The sequence below is a fragment of the Lonchura striata genome, chromosome 9, assembly GCF_050655825.1.
Source record: "Lonchura striata isolate lonStrDom1 chromosome 9, ASM5065582v1, whole genome shotgun sequence".
In the NCBI taxonomy this organism is placed as follows: domain Eukaryota; kingdom Metazoa; phylum Chordata; class Aves; order Passeriformes; family Estrildidae; genus Lonchura; species Lonchura striata.
In genome coordinates, this window is record NC_140711.1 from 7,768,129 (window position 1) to 7,790,366 (window position 22,238).

Below are 22,238 nucleotides of genomic sequence, written 5' to 3' on the forward strand. Positions count from 1 at the left end.
TCTTCCTGCTGCATGGACTCTACACTGCCCAACTTCAGCTGCCAGTGAAGCAATATTCAAAAGACAGACACTTCTTATAAGGCACACAGCCAATCCATCCTTATAGCAGCTTTTCCCAGTGAACTCTTACTAAATGAATCAGTAAGAATCCCAGTGGAAAAATAAGTACAGTCTTGTGCAATTAAAACCTTATCAAACAGAACCATAGATAACTGTTAAAAATAATTCTAATGGTTCACCTTAGCCTGTCCTCCTACAACAAAACCAAAAATATGTTTGAATGTATTCTGTAAAAACTCTTTGCAATGTGAAGGCCTTACACACAGTACAACCATAAAAAGTTCTCTCTTACTGCAGTCCAATTCTATGATTGACCTTCTGCTTATCAACTCTGCTATATATCAGAAGAGAATTTTGTTACTCTTCATTTTAAAATATGTGATTAATTGGTCTGCTTTTTATCATCATGCTCCTGCAATTCTTATATCTTTACCTTCAGTAATTTGATTTTCCAAATTCTATGAAATTATTATTTTTAGACCATTGCACAGCATAAACTCCTGGATTCTCTCCCCTTCTGTCACCTAGACATTTTCAAGAAAGCTATTATGGATTTCAGAACAAATATAAACATTACACAGGACAAGGACTTAATGGCAAACTCCTTTTCCTGAATTTTCAGATCTTGATTTTGCTACAAATCTTTCCAGGCAATTTTTTGGAATTGAAGGAAGACCAGGAAAGTCGTTACAGAGAACTACATTAGCATTGCCACCTTTACCGCAAGGTGCTGTTAAAGCTGGGAAAATCTGAAAGGAAATCTGTGGAAATTACTGTGGAATGAGGAAACTTTGGTTGCTAGAGTCTTTTCACTGTCCCTATGACCCTTTAGTGCTCTCTGCTCCCTGTCTGCCACCTACAGACCCCACTCTGTGCCCACCATGGCATGTACACCCAATAGACACTGCCACTGGGAGAGAACAGGACATTCCAAGGGATCACAACTAAAGTATGTTCAATTTTACTTCTTTCATTACACCAGGCCCAGAAATCCATTACTATTCTGGTTTATATAAATTAGATATAGCAAAGGAAACAACTTTGTTCCTACTGTAACTTAAAAATTATCTTAATTTTTTCTGTTGTCCTTTCACATCATATTTAGCCTAAAAGACAACATCTTGTCCAGTATGGAAAGCTCAATATAATCTCAGAGTTTTCATAAAATTTTAGCTTCAGGGACCAGGCCTAGCCAGTGTGGGTTTATGAAAGACAGGCTCTGCTTGACCAACCTGATCTCCTTCTACGACCTGCTAAGGGGATGAGAGAAGGAAAGTGGAGGGGTCTACATGAACTTGAGTAAAGCCTCTGATCATTTCCCACAGCCTTCTCCAGGGAAACTGGCTGTTCATGGCTTGGATGGACAGAGTTTTTACTGGACGGTGGGCCCAGGGAGCAGGGGGAACGGAGCCCAGGTGGTGGTTGGTAACAAGGGCTGTCCCCAGGGCCCAGTGCTGGGGTCACTCCTGTTTGGTGTCATTAGCCATGATCTGGATATGGGGATGGAGGGCACCCTCAGTAAGAAGGTGCAGGGAACACCTCTGGACTCGCTGCCTCGAGGGAGGTGGTAACCAGCTGGGGTCAGACACTTCTCTCAAGTAACAAGCACCAGGGCAAGAGGAAATGACCTCAAGCTGTGCCAGAGGAGGGTTAGGTTGGATATTAGGGACAATTTCTTCACCAGAAGGGTTGTCCAGCCCTGGCACAGGCTGACAAGGGCAGTGCTGGAGCCCCTATCACTACAGGGACTTAAAAGTGGATGTGGCACTAGGGGACATGGGAGATTGATGGCCTTGGCAGTGCTGGGGAAGGGCTGAACTCAGTAGTGTCACAGGGCTTTTCCAATCTAAACAATTCCATCAGTCTGTGCTTAAAACAATCAGTAATGTTAATACTGTCAGTATCTATAAGGAGCATCATTAAAGGTTATCAGTAAATCTGTGAGGATTTATTAATTGTTTTTTACTAACACAGGGGTCACTGTATAATATCAAATCCTTGCTATTTTTGTATACTCAAATTCAATTACACTTGTTCCACTTTAAGAGCAATTCTGTATTACACTTAGAAGTTCAACGTTCTGAATAAGATGGAGTTGATAACTTTATATGCATAACTAGCATTTCATATGATTTGAACTGCTAATCTCTTTCAAAATCCAAAATGTTATTTGATCCAGAACATAACAGTGATGGCACTGATTCCTTCATTACAAGTATGGGAAGAAATACATTTAAGATAATCAGAGATTTTTACAAAGAAGAGAACAATGTATGCCACTGAGAATCCAATTGTTTCCCCTTGCTGAAAAAAGTACATATTCTTATAGTATAAAGAGACAGAAACTTCATCCCTACTTTAAAGAAAACAGATCCTACAAAATTCTGAAACTGCAATTATGTGTGAGAATTTGTTACTTGCTTAAACTATGTTGAATGTCAGAAGAATAAAAAAGGAAAAAATAATGAATTCAGGAGTGATCCAAAGAACTACACACCATTAAATGTGACTGCCGTGTCAGACTGGGAGGTGTTGTACTACAGATCTGGTGTGTCTGTTCAAGGGTTGATGTTATTTCTGTCAAGTAGTGCTTCACAACCCCCCTGAAGCTCCATAAGGCATCAATAACCAGCTAAAAATCATACATTTATGTAACACAGAGACATTTTTAAATCCTACAATGATCTCCTTCATTTTCTTAAAGGAGCTGATGTGCAATAATTATAGGCAAGAAAAGTTTTCAGATTAAAACCAGGAAAACAGATATAGCAGAAATAGTCCGTTTTCAGAACAGAATGAACCTACCAATAGATCCTTCCATGTAAAGATGTTGATAAATACGTTCCATAGCAGATATAAATGCTTTGAAAGAAAGGATAATAATGGAGCAGATAGTTTGCTGGTAACATAATTATTTAGAACAGCTAGACTGACAGCTGCCAGCCAACACTGCCAAAGGATGTCATAGGCAGAAATTGGTAAAATGTTCTTCAGCAAGAAAGCATACTCAGTCCCCAGACTACTGGTTGAAAAAAAACTAGGCCTACATGATTTAGTGCATCAGAAACAGTACACTTAATGTGCTTAAGTCTTAAAATTTTGATAAAGAAAACCCCTGTAAAGTTCTGGATTTAAGGTTGATAAGGCTAGTTTGAAGTGGCTCTATAGCACTTGCCAAATGTAAGCTGCTTTGCATCCTCACAGAGATGATTTACATGAAGCCACATAATTACTAACCAAAGACACTAAACTTGCAATCTAGTATTTTCACTGAATTATTTCCTAAGAGAGATCTTTTCATGCTTTGATGACTCAAAGTAGCAATTCTCAAAAGGTACCAACCTCTTTATAAGGTAACTTTGAACAGCAGTGACATGAATGTGAATGAAAAGCTGAGGAGCCTGTGCTGCCCCAAAGGCAGCAGTTTGCTCCTGACAATATCTTACAGCTTTTGCTCATGGAAGCCTCAGCTCTGAAGTGGCCCTGCAGCCACGTCCTGCCCTGCACTGCCCCAGGTGACCCTGGCTGAATGAGGAGTCTGTGGCCACAGAGGACACTCACTTGAGAAGAGAGGTAAAAGCATACATCCAACAAATGCTCTGCTGAAACTTCCCACCTGCTCCCCCAGGGCTGGTTCCAAGGTTCATTTCTGTCAGCACTGCTCATGCTGTGCTTCCTGCACATGTGCTGTAAGCAGTTGTTAAGAACCTTCCTGATGGATGTGATGAAACAAATTAACCTCGGGATTCCTGTACTCAGCAATCAGCACTGGGTGTTAGGCAGAATGTAAGCACAAGTCAGCATCACACAAATCTCACATTTGGCAGTAGTTCAGAGTTTTCCTGAGCTCTAGAGTGTTAAGGCACAATGTGACTACTGCATCTAACAGCTGATAGTGGATCCATCATCTCTTAACTCATTTGTAATTTGCATCTCCACAGAGCTCTGCATCAATGCAATCTGCAGTTCAGCCCCACAATCCTTCAGAAGATACCTCATTCTATTTCTAAAACAGCTGCTTGAGCATTTAATTTGATAAACCAGGATCTTTTTGCAATGCATGAGAAATTATTATTCTTCTATTTGCCATTCTTTTCCACATTCTTGGGTTTTTCTCTCTAAATCTGTATATCCTTTAGGAAGTGGGATGGTCATAACTACATTCAATGTTCAAGGTGCAGATGCAATGTAACTTTGAGAGAGATTTTTCTTGTTTAATATTTGTACACAAATTTGCCCTTTATTTCTAATTATTAACTTTGCCTCTCAGAGCACTGGCAAGCACAGAGGTTGTATTTTCAAATTATTCCAATGACAGCAGGCTCCAAGAGCAGAATGTGAGTAACTACAACTTAACAGCGCATGTGTGGAAGCAGCCTTTGGCTGTCTGCTGTCAGAAGTGACTCAAATCCAGCAATATAAACACAGGTAGTGTGGAGGCTGAGCTCCAAGTGTAAAATACAACAATGTAAATATTTGCACTAAGTGCATTTATGTCTATCTCCTCTTTCTGAGTGCCTTTATCACAGGCTGTTTTCACATCTGCTCTCCCACCTCACCTACCCTGTGAACAGGCCCCCACCAAAGCTTCCCTCTGAAATGAGGAGCCCAATGTGAGCACAAGTTCTTCCCTCCTCACAGAGGAACCTGTGTGTGCACAAACACCTGATCTGAGAGGGCAAAGGCAGCAGCGCCAGACACTTCTCAGTGGGGTCGGGTGACAGGACAAGAGCCTGGAAACCCAAACTTGAGCACATTCCTGCTGAGTAAGCATTTCTGCAGCCACCAATGGAGAGAAAACAGTATTGTCATTGCTAACAACAAGCATCCTACCTGTGCCTTGTCCCTGGGGCACAGCCCCAGTCCTGGGCTCTTGGGCGGGTTTTCCACTGGCTGTAAGTACCTGCTGAGTGAGCCGAGGCTTGGCACCAGGTGTCTCTTGTTATAGCACAAGCTCAGGTATGGGATAATGTAATAAACAATGGCCTTGAAAACATTCAGTCTGTCTTATAAACTCACTTCAAGGAAGAGCAATTGCTTTCTACCACTTCTGTACTTTATGCAGTAAGCCCCAGAGCAGTTTTTAAAACACTGAGTACTTCTCAACGGAAAAATAAAGGATTTCTGTTCTACCATACTGGAATAGGCTTCATATACTACAGGTTCTTTATTATGCATTCTTCTGGATAGCTAAAAGGTTTAATCAATAATTTTAAAAACAGAAAGTATCTAATTACTATTTTAACACAGTATTATTTATCCCTATTCTAGTTCCTATTATTTTTACCAAACACTGTCCACAGAAGGACAAACAGCTTCTTACCTTCCTTAGAAGTCTAGGATTGTAGAATAATTTCAGGTAGCAGGATTCCTAACTGTCACTAATCCAAACCCTTCCCAAAGCAGAGATCCCAGCTAGATCAGGAGAGTCTTTCCTAGGACAATGAACCCATACTGGGTTCACCCACAAAGGGAGCCCTCCTGCCTCTGGTGTCAGACCACCTCATGGCAAAAATTTCTTCCCTTCTGTCAAACTAGAATTCCCCACATTGCAACTTGTTACCTACCATAGAACTGTGTGAAGAGTCTGCAGTCCCCTTCTCTCTAGTCCTTCAATAATTGAAGGAAGCAGCAAGATTTTTCTTTGGCCTTTTTAAAGCTGAGCAATGCTGCTGCCAAGTATCTCTTCACTCAATAAAGTTAAGGACACCCCAGAAGGCCTCCTAGAAATCCAGGCTGACTCTCTTAACGACGTAACACTTACCCACATTTCATGCTTCAAAGAACTTCAAGCTCACTTTCACAGAAACCAAGGACATTTACTTTACTGTCCACCCTTCCTTCTACTTTTTATGGATATGCCTGTCCCATCTGCAGGGTTCCAGAGCTCAGCAGTAACCCACACACATGCTGACAGCATTGCAACATGCCTTCACATGTATTTTCTTTATCAGAGAAACCTCTTGTTACTCAGCATCAACATCTCTCCAGCTCCATAAACAAAATGCCATAAAACATGGTGCCTCCACTTTCCAGAAAGTCAGGAGGCAAAAGACAATGACAGGAGGATTAAATAGTCATGGTCTATCCTCTTTCCCTCAGTCCTTCTGCTTTCCCTGATGGAGTTTTGATCCTTTCCTCAACCATCTGTTAACTCTCATTTCTACTTGTATTTTTCAGTGTTTCTCAGAAGTAGTAAAGTAGGGAAGATGAAAGGCCAGTCCTAAAAAAATACAAAAAGAGACGTAATTATCTAGAGATTTTCCACTGATGTGACAGGCTCTAGAGTCCACAAAACATGGTATCTAATAAGAAAACTAAGAGGGGGGAAAGAAGAGAGAAACAAGAGGTCAGACTTTTTGTGCCACACCTGGGAGTTGCCAAAGATCTGACAGAGCTCAGCAAGCCAAACACAAGTCCCTTGCAGCTGCTGATGCACCATTATACTCTGTTCCTTGCTCATTTGCCTCCCCTCCCTTGAAAGAACAGCCCTTTCTTCATTTTCCTCAAGGAAGTTGCTGTTACTTACATGAGAGCTTCCCAGACACAGCTCTGAAGAATACCCTCAGTTCAGGGCCTCTGCATTTTCCTGTAACTGTTTGCTGCTCCAGCACGTGGAAGGGAAGGATCAGGACTACAGGGGTGTTTGCATTTGGTATCTATACAGTGCCAAAGCTTATTAGCAATGCCACACCAAAGGGACTGCTGAGCTCCAGGTTTCCCAGAGCCAATCTTTACTTTTCAGTGTTCAACAGCACCATCCAGAGAGCCACAAGGCCAGGGCTGACTGGGATCCTCCCATAGCCTTTAAGTGATGGGAAAAAAAGCCAACACATTAAACAACAGTAAAACAGAGGCTCTGTAAACACTGCAGAGCTGCTGCAGAAAGGTAAAGAACTTTATCTGTCAATTTGAGGAAAGCTGGTGTCCTTCAAAAAGTGGGAGTGGAGACACAGAAACATCATGGAAACAACTTATATCTAAAACATTTGATTTCCCTCTTTACGTGAAAGCCACCTTCTACCTGAAACATTTCTATGCTTTTTTTGTTAACCTGAAAGAAGGAAATGTGACTTCAGTGCACTTCTGTCTGTAAGTGTGCTGCTTAATAAATTGTTTAACCAAACCTGACTCGTCATGGATATATAGTCTCTCAAAGAATTTTACAAAAGCAGGTCATTGAATGCAAACCAATGAGGTCATTGGGGAATAGTGTGAACCATGACCCCAATCTCTGGTAATCTCAGCCTCTCACTGAGATGGAGACAGGGACCCACACTGGGAATGCTGCTGCTTCTTCAAGAACAGCTTCAGCTGCAGCACAACCACCTCCTGCCCAGCAGTGTGTGTCCCAATCTTTTCTGGAGTTACACAGCACCCAGAATATTGTCTCTCATACAGCTCCACATAACCTGCACTTCATGAGTACATTCACCTGCTTTTGTGTAATTCAGGAAGCTGAACACAGATACATTAGAAATCCCTCTTCATTACTTCTGCTTCTCATGAAATCACTTATTTAGAGTATATTAAAGACCAAAGAATTTACTGACGATGACCTGTGAAAACACAATGAAAAAATTAGCTGAGCTGGCACAAAGCAATGCCTTTACCTTTCTCTCTCCTCATTTAAAAGTATGCAAGATGAGAGGAGTTCTCCTTTTTCACATAATTATTTCTTCCTGTTTTCTAGGACAAACAGACCATTTCCTCTTAGCTGTTAGTCAGAAGGTAAAAAGGGGCTTTGGAATGGGCTATCTGAGCACATGTATAGAACATTTTTCTATAAGGAAACACAAAGAAATTGAGAAATGACATGCAAGAAAAACCCCTTTGTGCTTAGAAATTAAAGCAGAAATTAAGAAGTGCTAAACTTGAGATGCTGTGTGTAACCTTGACTTAGTCTCTGTGTGTGTCAGCCTTGGTGAGTCACCAACCTCCCAAGACTATTGGCTATTGGTGTGGCTTCGTTAGCACAGACACCAGAATGATCTGGGAACAGAAGCTGTGGAAGTGACATTGCAATCTGGGGAGGGAACAGAAGCTGTGGAGGTGACATTGTTGCCCCTCTGAGTGTGCAGCTCTGCTGTAGCCAATGAATCCAGGAAAAACTATGAGAAGTGGGGGGCTCTTACAAGAGGATTGATAAGGATGCTGCAACCTGCTTTTGCATTTATTGCCGAGATTCCTGTAGGAGTCTGGACAATTCAAACTATCTCCAAGATGGTCCATAACTGCGTATTCCCCATTTTCCAGGTATCCCCTCAGCAGTCTCATGGATTAATGTACACAAGAGCAGCATATAAACAATTGTAACTCCAGGTACTCTGAGTGTGACACCATTCCATGGGTATATAAAACCCTAAACATAAGGACAAAAGGCAAAGAAGGAAAAGGCCCTTCCCTACCAGAGAACATAAGGAAGAGAGCCTAGGCTCCATTTCTGCATTTTCCTTATTGCAAATATTTATCTATCAGAAAAAAAACAGGGACTTCAAGCTTCCATTCCATGTACTTTAAGAAGTCTGAGTACTCTGAGCTTAGTTTTTAAGCAATTTGAGGAGGAGTAAGAAATTAGTAACAGCAATGGTTTAGACATGTACCATACTATCTGAAAAACCTCCCCTCTAGGAGTGGCACAGATTTTCTATCTGCTGCCTCAAAAGCTTTTGATATCAATGACTCTGTTCCTGGATTGGCTATTTCCAGAGCAGAGAAAGGATCTTTATTTAAAAGGGATTTACAAAGATAACCAGAAGAAACCCTGTTGATAAAATGCCCTTAAGGAAAACATAAAATTTAAATTTTTTGTTTGGAACTTGGCTACTGTAGAAAAATAAGAGGAAGCATCATATCAAAAAAGAAGTTAAAACAACACAATGAATAGTTGCTCAATGTGTTTTGGCATGGGTAAGAGAATGAGAGCTTATATTAGAGCCAAAATCCATAAAGACTGGATATGCTTCTAAAAATACAATGCAAGAGGGAACTGTCACCTCAGAATTGAGAAAAGATAAACTGCTGGAACACACACAGATCACAGCAAGTGTTGACAGGACAAATATAAATGGGAATGTGGAAAGAGGAGCAGAAAACTAGGAAAGCTCAACCCACGATGTGTTTCAACAGCCTGTGTCTAAGATTCACTAAGGAGTATTTGAGAGCAAAATATAAAAAAGATTCACCTGTATAAACTTATTAATACTGGAAACCCAAAACTTTGCATAAGTAATAAAGTAGCAGGCCCTGAAAAGAGTGCTGAAAGACAAATAGTAATAAATGGCAGATGAAATACAAGAGGGAATGAAAAGTCTGAGTATATTAATTAACATAAAGATAGTGGACTCAAGGGGGAAAGTTAATCAAGTGCTGCCAAGTAAAAAAGAAAGAAGAAAAACACAGAGGAGCACTGCAAGTAAAGCATATTTAATCATAAAAAATTCTTAAATTCTTAGTTATGACTCATCTTACATTGCTTTGGATCCTCTACCTTACAAATTTAACTACCAGAAATAGTTGAAATGGTATATTTTGTGCAAATTAAAAATGGCTGTGTAAACAGACCATGTAATTCCTGGTAGATACACAAATGCAAGACACAGAATAAAGCAGCCAGGTGACTCACAGAATGGTTTGGGTTGAAGGGATCTTAAAGCTCATCTTGTTCCAAGTGCCTGCCATGGGCAGAAACACCTTTCACCAGACCAGGTTAACCAACCCTGTAACTCATCTGGCTGTGTCTTACAGCTTGCTGGAAAAAAATCTTTAAAGTGGGAAAATACAGAGTGATACTGTAAAACAAAATATCTTAACAGAACCTTTATCAAGTGTTTTATTTTGTAAAGGGCATTTCATTTTCTCAGTATTTGGTAACAAACAGTATTTAACCCTCACAAGCTTTCAGCAAATTTTCCTTTTAGGACATTTCAGTCTCCCTCTCCCCCACTCTAAGTTTAAGATGTCTGCAAGTCTCAATATCAGGGTGCCTTCCTGTAACAGTCACATTTTTAAGTTTAACCAGAATGCTGAGTTTTCTATAGAGTACCTGTTTTTTGGGCAAAACTCCATTCTCTTTCTTGTCAACACAGACTCTTACCATTAATTGCTTTCTTGTCCTTCCCCCATTAAACTGTCCTTGAAGCTCACAATATAAACACCATGGGGTGTTACAGTATGGATCACCTGCTTGAAGAGACTACTCAAAAATTGAATTAGACTGTAAATTCTGGCCCTGTTCAGTGGTATATTCTGGCTCCATCATTCTGCAGTACCTTAAAGCAGTGTGTTCATCAGGTAAAATAAGAAAACTGCTATTTTGGCTGTTGAAGCAAAGCAAAACCACTAGGATGTATGCCTACCTCCCTCTTTTTTCTCCTGCTTCCTAAGCTCCTCTGTAGAGATGTATCCTAAAAAGAGCACATTCCTTTCTTGCAGTTTTCAGAATCCATAATTTCTTCCTTTCCCGTTATAATTTGCTGCATTTAAAGGCACAGGTTTACCTTTCCTTCATTCCACTGTTACAAGTGTTTCAGTTTCCCCTTCTCCTCCTTGCATTTTCTGTACAAATGAGACTTCATACATGTAATTAATTTTTATAGGTCTCTAGGGAGACCTTGTAGCACCTTAAGAGAGCTGGAGAGGGACTTTGGACAAAGCTTGGAGTGACAGGACAATGAGGAATGGCTTCCCACTGCCAGAGCAGGGCTATATGGGATATTGGCAAGGAATTCCTCCCTGTGAGAGTGGCGAGACCCTGGCACAGGCTGCCCAGAGAAGCTGTGGCTGATCTATCCCTGGAGGTGTCCAAGGCCAGGTTGGACAGGTCTTGGAGCAACCTGGGATAGGGGAAGGTGCCCATGTCAGGGTGGAACAATAGAAGCTTTAAGGTCCCTTCCAACCCAAACCATGCTGGGATTCTGTGACATTTAATACTGGGTTGCTGTTACTACAAGGCTGACAAGAGTAAGAAAGAAATGCAGGGAGGACTGCCCATTTTCACAATCCCTGCCACCCTAAACTGTTTGCATGAGATCAAAATCTCCAACTCCCTAAGGGTTAAATGCATTTTTCATCACAGTATGATGTCTCTCCCTGTTTCCATACAGAAGGAACTGCAAGTTTTGCTCAGCGCAGGCAGAAATGAGCACTTCCCAGGCTGAGGACTGCTCCCTTCCCCAAAGGCAGCCTGTTCTTCCCAAGGAAGTGGCCAGCTCAGAGCCCTATAAAGTGATTTTTACACACAGCACATAATTGAAGAATAATCCTGCTGTTACAGGCTACTATGGAAACCAGAGGGAAAAAAAGGCTGAATATTAAAATGTAAGAGTGGGAATATCCATCACTGCTATTACACAAAATGGTTTGCAAATGCTTCTATTAATGGGTCTGGGCTGGAACCTTTCCTGTTTGCCACTTTCTCCTTTAAGTGCTACAAGTGGAGCTGAACATAGGACAAAGAAAATATTCAAAAATCTTTACAGCTCAAGTGTACTCACATAGCAGAAAAAGGAGAAAAAAAAGAGAGGTATCTGTTTGACAGAAGGGTAAGCAACTCCAAACATAAACATCAACAATTAAAATCTAATCCATGAGTTTAGTTAGAAGTTTACAACAAATACACTCAACAGTGAAACATCAGAATAAGCTGTTTCTTTATTATTAATTAAAATTCTTATTCTTTTAGATAAGCATATGACACCAGTAAGACAAATTTCTGCATCTCTGCATCAATAACAAACCTTCACTGTTTGGTTTCACCCCTACAAGCCTGGAGTCTTCAGAGGAAAAACGGGGGGAAAAAAGTGCAACAGGAAAAAAAAATACATTAATTAACATATTTTGAGAACAAAGAGTAACTCAGTCTGGCTTTCTGCACCATTATCACTAAGATTAAATCCTTTTTAAGTCAGATAAAAAATTCACGGCAGTTGAAGCTCCTTCCTTTGTTTACCAGTACTTAAGATTCAACCTGGTATTGAAATACCCACAATTGGTACCAGGACTTGACTGCCATATATTTTCTTCTCTATATTAATGGAAAGGTTCACATCTTCTGGAAGCAAATTCCCTGGTGATTGATTGAAAAGACAATTCAACCTGTTGCAATGGTTGGAAAATTACAGTGCTACCAACTCTAACTCAACCTTCTCACTATTCGGAGCAAAAAGATACTCTGTCACTGGCCACTTGTCCACTTCACCAAATTATAAAACAAGATATAAAAACTAATTGATTCCTTTCCTCTGAATCTGAAAAGAATGTGGTCTGCTGAGATTCTATTGATGGTGCCATGCCAGGGTGAAATGATGATGTCCAGACAGGCATAACAGTTTAATATATTCCCTTTTCTCTTCAAACGCAAATACATCAGTGTGTGTAACTCTAATCGGAACAGGTGGATGAAAAACTGGCTGTGACCCAGCACTCTGTGCTCACAGCCCACGGAGCCCCATCCTGGGCTCATCCCACATCATGGGCAGCAGGGCAGGGCAGGGAATTCTCCCCCTCTGCTCAGGTGACACCACCACTGCAGAGCTGCCTCCAGCCCTGGGGCTCCCAACACAAGACAGGCACGGAGCTGCTGGAGCAAGTCCAAAAGAGGCCATGGAGATGCTCCGAGGGCTGGAGCCCCTCTGCTCTGGAGCCAGGCTGGGAGAGCTGGGGGTGCTCACCTGGAGAAGGGAAGGATCCAGGGAGAGCTCAGAGCCCCTGCCAGTGCCTAAAGGGACTCCAAGAGAGCTGGAGAGGAACTTTGGACAAGGGATGGAGGGACAGGATACAGGAAATGGCTTCCTACTGCCAGAGGGCAGGGTTAGATGGGATACTGGGAAGGAATTCTTCCCTGTGAGGGTGCTGAGGCCCTGGCAGATGTTGCCCAGAGAAGCTGGGGCTGCCCCTGTAAGTGTCCAAGGCCAGGATGGATGGGGCTTGGAGCAACCTGGGATAATGGAACGTGTCCCTGACCATGCAGGGGTGGCATAAGATGAACTTTAAAGTCCCTTCCCACCCAATCCATTTTACAATTCCATGAACTGCAAAAATCACTTAATATTTTTGCTTAGTTAGGCCACAGCTTTAGAATAATCCCCTTGCTGCAGATCAGAAGTAAATTGTCTTCAAAAGCTCTAAGGACAGAATTTTAATGATATCCACTATATGTCCTAATGATAGGGATCAAGAAGTTAGAGTCTACAGTTAGTTCTAAACAGTAAGTAAAACTAAGAGATAAAATTGTTACAAGACATAGACTTAAGAGCAGAAAGGTCACTGAGCAACTTGACTGTTGCCATTCAGCAACAGTTTCAGACTCCAAAAGTGACACCGATCCCAAGATCGGAGGCCAATTTACAGTTGCAGTCACAAGGGTGTGGGATTCCATGCCTTTTTAGGCTGTCAAACAAATCTGAAAGGAGTACTTTGAGGAAGCCAGTTGACATCCCTTCAAACATGTCATGTGAGCAATATCCTTGGAACCAAAGGAGCTCCCTAAAAATATACTGTGATACACACAGCCACTGCCTACAGCAGGACTTCCATGGGAAACACATAGGCTCTAGTTGGTGACATTCTCTATTTCTTTTGGTTCCAAACTTTGAAAAGAAAAACTGTTGTTAAGCCCAGTGGAGATCTGTGGAAAGAGACTCACTTGATGTCTTAAATTTTGTATTTTTCAGTCTTCTCCGCCATAAAAAAAAGTAGCTTACAAGGTAGGTTGTGAGATCACAGGAATAACAGCAATACTTTTTTTAAGGTTAGCAATGTCGTCTTCTTGAAATACATCTGCCTCTTCATAAATGAAAAAAAAAGTCATTTTGAATGGCTAATTAAAGTGACTCGAAGAACATAAGCTGAAAATCAAAGTGGGGGGGAAAGAAGGTTTGAACCAACAGTACAGAAAACTGCCATTATTTGTCACCACAAACTGAAATTCCACTACATCTACGTCCGTGTGACTAAATACACATATAGTTTGTTTTCACTCCCATAAGCTGCTGAAAGTATTTCTAGGCCCTTTTTCCTAAGTCACAAGAACTTTTAGGTTATCCCAGAACATTTATTTCAATAATGATGAAATAAACAAAATAAAAAGTAGAGATCATAGTAAATCTGACAAACTACATTAAAGGTTTTCCAGAAAATGATGTAATGACTTTGTAGAAGCCAATTCCCACAAAAGATGGTGCCTGTTAAAGGCCAGGACTGCTCCTGAGAGAACGAGCTCTCATCAGCCTGAGGTGCTTTGAGTTTCATCCCCTCACACCCAGGGCCAGGGCTACAGGTAGAGGGCCAACAGCAGTAATTCAAAACTGAAATTTAGGCTATTTGCATAACCAGAAAGAAATGCAAAGCTCTATACCAGTGTCTGAGCTGGTGACAGTCACCCAAGAACTGGGCTCAGCTCTGCTGTGTTTGTCAGTCCTTAAACAAGGGGACAGAGGCTGCTGGCCAGGGAACTCCTGGCTGCTCATGCAGTGCCTGGGAGCACTTTTGTACAACACCCTTTCCTACCCTTCCAGGCATTCAAAAACATTCCACCACACTTCCTGCTCCATGCAAATAGGAAAAAGACAAGGTAAAGGCTATTTACACCATTCTGCTTGTAATGACTTTGACCCCAGCAGTGCCAGAAAATGCTGTAGCTTCCAGTTACAATGACATGAACAATTTCAAGGTTCAGCTGGTCACTGTTCAGGTTAAAGACAACAGAGGCAATCTGATCAGACTGATATAATTAGGGGAAGAAGTAGGAAATGGTGGAATGTGAGCAGGACTGGATCTGCTGCAAAGTCCACCTTTTCCAATTTAGGATGTCTCTTCTTTGAAACCCAGGCTTTTTTTTCCTATACCTAGGTATTCCTGAATGCCTGCAGATTAACAGAATATTTGATTTGGTTTAACCACTTTCTTTGTGCCAGAGAATACCACTTTTTCATTAGGATACAGACCCTTTCTTATCATCCTCATCTTCTTCTCTTCAGAAATAATTACTGCAGTGTATCAGCCCTGCATTTAATCAAATAAGTCTGTGGCTTCACTAATGCAGAGAGAACTGTAATTACAGTGTTTGCTGAGAGAACTATCTTTTTTGCAATTTAATTCCTACCCTTGGTCTGCAAGAGGTCTGACTAAACCTTCAGTAGAATTTGCATGTTTGGAAAGGCCAGAGACATGAGTACTTTCCCAATCTGAAAACAAGTCAGAAAGGATCTAAGTTCTAGTCGTATTTGGCTGCTTTTTATTAGTTCTTGTCTTCTCAGGAAGCACCTGTCATCTACAGTAAATCCAGCAATGTATCTCACACACAGCTAGCAAACTCATACACTGACATAATTTGTTCACAAGTCTGAGAATAATACTGCAGAAATAAATCAAACTAAGGCTTTTACTCCTCTGCTTAGTACAAAAGGTGTTCCTCTTGTAATAAATTTGTGTAATACAGAAAAAAAAACATAAATAAAGAGGAAATGGCACAGAGCTGGCTAGTAAGGCAGCAACTATCTGGAATTATTAACACCAAGAGATATTTACTGCTCTTCTCTTGAAAAGCTGCAGCATTAAAAAAGCATGGCCTGAGAGACTCAAATTTCACCTCTATAGTCATGTGAGTAGCAGTGTTTTCCAGATCAATATGGATGTAATTAAATTAATATAGTAGAAAACAGGCAATAGTATTTTAACTCCTTGCATAATTTTTCTCCAGTGAGCAGTGCCAAAATTAATTTTACAAGCTCTGAGTTTACTTAGTAGTGCAGAGGGGCAGACTTTGTTCCAAGCTTACAAGGAGTGGTTTCATTTTCAGCAGAGATTTGAACTTATTATACAGAACTATACAGTGCAGAATTCTTTTCATAGCTAATTTGTCTTTCCTTACATTATAGATTCACTCTAAAATATTCTAGTACCACAGGTTCTGTCAATTAATTCAATACATTTATTTTAATTTATTTAGAAGTTTGTATTAATTCATACTCATAGATTAGTTATTAGCTGATTTAAAGCCTGATCCTTTTTGGTCTGCTGTTGTACATGCAATGCAAATATTTTGATATATTCAGGTAGCAAAAAATAAAGAAAGATAGGTTTGGTTTAAATTACTATTGCTCCTGCTACCAATTCATAGAGGGAAAGCTTGGACTGCAGTCAGAACACAGCACAGCAGGTATTTCATTCAGATTTTCAAACCACAAACCAGTGTGCCCTTTCTTCATGTCTCCTGCACAGAAAGTAAATTCCTATGGCTTTTTCCCACTTGTTTTTGAAAGTAGCAGGATGCATCTTTTGGGAAAGAGATGCTATTAGTTCACAAGTAGATATAAAGTGTATTGCACTACTTCAACATCTTTTTACACTTTCAGATGGAGTTTTAAAAAAATTTTTTCAACCCTTCTCATCCCCAGACAGTAGCAAGTAAAGTTTAAAAGAATTTTCAAAGAAATTATAATTCCTTTCCTTATAGCCAGAGAATCTTTAAATAGCTAAAGAAGAGGAAAAAGAAGTAGTAAGGAAGAAAGAGTACATGAGATGACAAGTACAAGAGTCTATATGAACTTTTTAACCCTACCTATAACCATTTAAAGAACTAATGAAACATTTAATGTATGCCTGGTAATCTGATTTACCTTCCACCCAAGCCATTTGCATCTTATTTTTAGTTTAATTTTGTAAGCTTTCACTTCAAGATAAACACACTGTAAAAATTACCTCAAGGCTCAGAACCAAGAAATACAAAGTTCGACTCTTGTTTATCTACCCCACACATGAAATTAAGATCAAGCCATTTCCATCCTACAGTCTAATCTTGCCATTTTTTAATGTGGTTAATACCATATTTTTAATTGCTTTATAGTTACTGGGGTGCATTTGTTTCTTTACACTATGCATACAAAATATTTTAGAAATCCTTGCCATTGCTATGACTTAAATTCTACACAAGTAACCATTTTTCAAAATGTATATTAGTTCTTACTTTGCAACATTCTCCCCTATATTCACACACTGAAAAGGGATTTCATTGAAGAAACTGTGAGAAAGCAGGCTTTATACACTTAATAGAAAAATAAGCTCCAATGCAATGAATCGCAGTATTTTCTAATTTGGCCACAATACAAAATATTTATGATACCAACTTCTTAGCAATAACTGAATGACTCAAGAGGTAAAGCTTTTTAACACATGCCAAAGTCAACAACATTTCTCACTCTGCAGCTCCCTGCAAAAGGCCCATATGCAGGGAATTAGATTTACCAAAGTCTTCTTTGTGGTCCCTAACATTCACCTGTACAGAACAACAATTCCATCAATCACAAAACAAAACCATGGACAACTAAATTTTTTAGACCATTTCTCCAATTACCATATTAGACCCCTTATTAAAATATTATCAATGAGAGTAAATAACACTATTTCCTGGCTAATTTGCTTTTGGAATTCTTTCCAACAGCAAAGTAAGAGCTTGCTTGTTCACTGCTTTTGCCAGGCCATACAACAGCCACTCTATGTTGCTTTTTCCTGGTTCTAGCCTTCCATTTCCTTTGGCAAAGCAAAAATCTATTAGTTTGTCCTTAATTAAGTTCATAGAACATTAATAAAAACCAAAATTAGCAAGCTAACTCAGAACTCCCGCACTTATTGGCACAGTTTGTGCCATTCAATTAGAATTTGGCAGAGGATCTAGAATAGGTGAATAACAACCAGGCACTCAAGGATGAAGTTGGAAGACAGTGTGGAACCCCAAGTGTTTGATTCACAGGAAAAGTTCCACAAAGGAGTCTGGCTTTAAGCCCTGGGGAAAGAGTCACACCTCTGCTTACCCACAACTGAGAAAAACCAAGCCTTTAACAGCACCAGCAATCCAGGCCAACAGGTGACAGCTGGAATATTTACTCATCAACGACCACTTCTGAAAACCTGCTTAAAAATGTACAGGTTTCTGGCTTACCCAGGAGAAAACAGGTGAGAAGAAAGGCTAATGATGGAGATGGAAAGGAGAGAAGGAATGGGAATAATTTCACTGTGCACTTGAAAGCAGTCAAGTAGTTTCCTCTTCAATTATACAAGACCCTTTTCCCGTGCAAAAGAAAGCTTCTTTTCTCCTATGGACTCAGTGGCTGGTTTTCCTTCACAGCTCAAGAGGCTGTTTCAATCACTAATTGCTTCTGGTTAGGAAAAAAAAATATTTATTCCACAAGCATGGCTCTCTGCCTTGAAAATGTAGAAAGGTCAGAGTGCTCGAGGAGCTTTCTGTTTGTTTTCTGTCAATAACAGAAGGCACGAGCTGACAGCCATGCAGATACCCAAGTCAGCTCTAAATCTAGGGAGCTCCAGAAATGGAAACAGCCTGGTTGTCATAGCAGCAGAGCAAGATACCTGAGCTAATTACTCAGTCTGAGAGGCAGAGCTAATTAGCCCTGATGCAGCATCACACTGACACAGTTATAATCCTTCTGGGACTTCACATACATATTGCTTGATTAGACATTTCAGTTTGCTTGCAACCAGCTCAGAGAGATCAACACTCAATGCTGTGCTTTACATAAACATTCAAGAGAAGAAGAGAAAAAAGGGGGAAAGGCAAAAATATGTTCCTACAAAGAAGAAAGCAATGGAAGAGAGCTTACAAAATTCCCCAGGAAACTCTGAACATTGAACAGTAACACTTCTGCAAGGGAGCAGAGTGTCTGAATCCACAATGCTGCAGACCAAAGCACAAACAATGGAGACAGAAAGTTCAGTAGTGTGGACACAACCTCCACCCCCAGTCCAGTGGCATTTAATTGAAAAAAGGCCTTTATCATTACAAGCTAATTTCAAAAAGTTCCCTAATAATGAAAAGTCTGAAATTTTGCTCCTGACTTAGAAATAAGAAGGTAAACACCACCTGCTTTACAGATTGTAAATCCCATGAAAATAAACACCTACTACCAACAGACATACCTGTTTTATTTTAAAGGACTGCAAATAGCATTTTTGCTGTTTTTCCACAGAAGAAGTAGTATTTTAACACTTACCTTTTCACCTAAGGTACTATCTGATACAAAATCCTCCCTCTAGAAGCAGCAACACATTTTAAAAGGGTTAGAAACAGAAAGTGAATGGGTGAATGTATCAGTCCTTGTTAATCATTTTTCTGCCACAAAAATTCAACATAACATGATGGAAAAGACTACACAGACAAGCTGTGAAAGGCAGGGACGTTTTTGTATTCTCAAATGAAAAAAACAAGCAAGATAAAGAAAAATTCTCTACATAACCATTTAACTTCTTTGTAATCAAAATTAGCAGAGGCAACATATGTACAGATTGAGCAGGCAAACTAGAGGAAAGATGATATGACAAGTGACCAACTCCCATGCAAATCTGCTTATTGAACTGAGATGTTTTGACAGCTCAATACAAGAAATTTCTCATTTACACCAAACAGCACTCTAAAAACACAAGAAAGATTACTGGAGTCACACTAAAACCTAATCTCCTACATTTTTAATGGACATACATTAAATAGATAATCAGAAGAGTTGACAAAGGACAGATATGCTTGAATATTTATTGAATGCCTATTTATTGAATTTTAATTTTTGCACAGATATTTTACATTCACCTGCAGAAGCCACTAATTTAACAATTGTTAGTATTAACAATTTACATAATATGCCTGCTTACTCATATTTACAAGACATCACTTCTCATTTCAGCAACAGCTACAAGCAAAGCTGGAAGATGCCAAGAGGTTCATTCAAGCATCTGTGCTGCCCAAGAGACTGGGATGTATACATAAAAATTAATGTTTCTCTAAATAGAAAGGTATCTTTAAGGGTCAATAGTGTTGCTAAATGAAAGTTTGGTGCCCCAATGTCTAATTAAAGTCAGTAAATGGACACACACTCTTCCACCTACCTGCTCAAAACTTCTGAAAGACACATCAAGCTAAATGTACTTTACATATATTTAGATACCAAGTGATTCTAAGCATGATTGAAATGGCAGATTTATAAGCCTATGATCACCATTTCCTGAGAAACTTTGTCCCAAGTTAGTTGTCCTTCTCCTTTTAGTTAGTGATCACAAACTTATATACATTATCAGTCAGCATTTAGATCCAACTTTGGGAAAGTAGGCTGGAGAATCCAAGACAATGTTAGTGGAGCAAACTCGAAGAAAATTAAGGAAGACAAAGCACTTGTTGAGATTCACAAGGGGTGGTTATATTTATGAGAACTAGAAATAAGCAAGAATGTCAATAAAGTCTCTAAAGGGAAATAAAGATGTCATAACATATGATCTTTCCATGAAAATGAATCTTTGTCTTCCTCACAAAATATGTAACAACCCCTATTTCTCATTTCAATTAAGGACAGCTTGGTATACACTTTACCCTAAGCACTACCAGTAAAATCCACTCTCTTCTGATAAGGTCTTATTTATTCTAGAAAACAATTATATTACTGGAAACTGCAAAGAATTGCTAGGATTTTAACCGTGTTCTACAGCTGCTACTGTAGCCTCTGTAAAAATTCCAAAACAGGAATAAATTTCCCAAACACATTATAGATTGGGGATAAGAAATTTTTGCTTCCTTTTTCCTACCATTGCTGTTTGGGAACAGAAGGCACTGAAAGAAGCTCAGCAGAGACAGCCCTGGGATACAGAGCAGAGCACTGTAAGAAAATGAAAAGTCACCATTCAAAGAAAAGCCAAGTAAGTCAGTGACATCAGGCACTCGCAGTGCTGCTGCCTCCCAGCCAGAAACAGAAAGCTTTTCTGGGAAGCACTTGCTCCAGCAGCATATGGCTGACAGTGGGCATTCAGCCTGCATCACTCACCAACAAGGGGTTTAAAAAAATAGGAGCCTTATCAGAGTGCTGCTTTCTCTAATGAGGAAAAAGAAAGGGAGAATAAATTAGAGAGCAGCAGGGAAATGATGATATTTATGATATGCCTTCATCAAAAGCTTGCATCAACAATATAAACATAAGGCCAAGGATGTCTTTGGTTTAATGCCTCCAAAATCCTTATAAATAAGCTTGTGGGGTCGCTTTTTTTCACATACACACCTTCAGGAGAGAGTTAAAAAAAAAAGCACATAGAACACAACTACTTTCACATAAGCTGCCAAACTCAACTGAAAAAGGTTTTAGGGATTCTGCGTGAACAGTGCAGACAATTGACACAGGCTGGTAACCTAAGCCCTAACCTTCAGCCCTTTCACAGAAGCTCCCAGAGCTTCAGTCTTTCCTGTCATCCACAAAATAAGTTTATTTCCTTCAGCTATGAAAAAGGGTTGCTGAAGCTGCTGATGGTTCTTATTTCTTTTCTCTGATGCTTTTAACTACTCAAGACTTCACCTTATACATAAGGAGGAAGAAAAGGGACTTCTACCCTGACCATTTGATGCTTAAAGGTGTATTCACACAGCAGATACAAAATGAAGAAGAATAATTTCTAAATTGTGGGTTGTTTTCAACTCTATTCAAAGTAAATTCTAGAAAGCATCAGAAAACAGTAAATAGCTTGGTTCTGGGCACTACAGAGAGAGTGGAGCTCTGTCTCTTTTCAAGGCTGAGTTAACTGAAAAAAGACAACACATGAAAAATTCATTACAAGGCACAGTGTGGCAACAGAATGCTAGAATGGCTGACTGCTGCATGCCTGGTAATGGAGACTGCTTAAGTAGGGTATAAAAGGCAGGGCACTCGCTGCTGATGTGATAAAGGATCACAGAGGAACAAATAACACAGGAAATCTTTCTTGTTGTGAACTGAAGCCTGATTCCTTCTTCTTTAGTTAAAAAAAAATCATTTTCCTAAAAGAAAGAAAAAATATCAAAGTTAAGGTATAGTTACCTACTAATTTTTTGCAATAAAAGAAATAGAAAGAAACAGAAATGGAAAATAAAGCTATGCCTACCTGAGTACCAGATCTTTTGTCTCCTGCTGCTGATGAGTAGAATGTCTCTGTGAGGATTTGTACACTTTAGCATGATGACAGGAAAGTGAGAAAGAGCAAGGGTAGCCCTTGACAAACAACCTTTAAATCAAGTCATTCTGGAATGCAGACAGTATTTCTATACAAATCATGCACACAAGGAGCACCAATCCAAGTGTCTTCCCCATCTTTACCAGCATTTGCATTAACACATGTTTGTAGGTCAGATTTATTCTATACAACTTGTTTTCCATGTT

At 39.8% G+C, this 22,238-nt stretch overlaps 1 protein-coding gene and 1 long non-coding RNA gene across 8 annotated transcripts in view; both read right to left on the reverse strand.

The window, feature by feature from the left end:
* Nucleotides 1-22,238, reverse strand: part of STAG1 (STAG1 cohesin complex component) — a 167,072-nt gene that overhangs the window by 76,871 nt on the left and 67,963 nt on the right. The window lies entirely within an intron of this gene.
* On the reverse strand, nucleotides 4,578-22,238 carry LOC146766595 (uncharacterized). Its single transcript, XR_014957162.1, has 2 exons — nucleotides 21,964-22,238; nucleotides 4,578-21,859 (listed from the first exon to the last, which is right to left on the reverse strand). It is a non-coding gene; the product is annotated as an uncharacterized LOC146766595 (long non-coding RNA).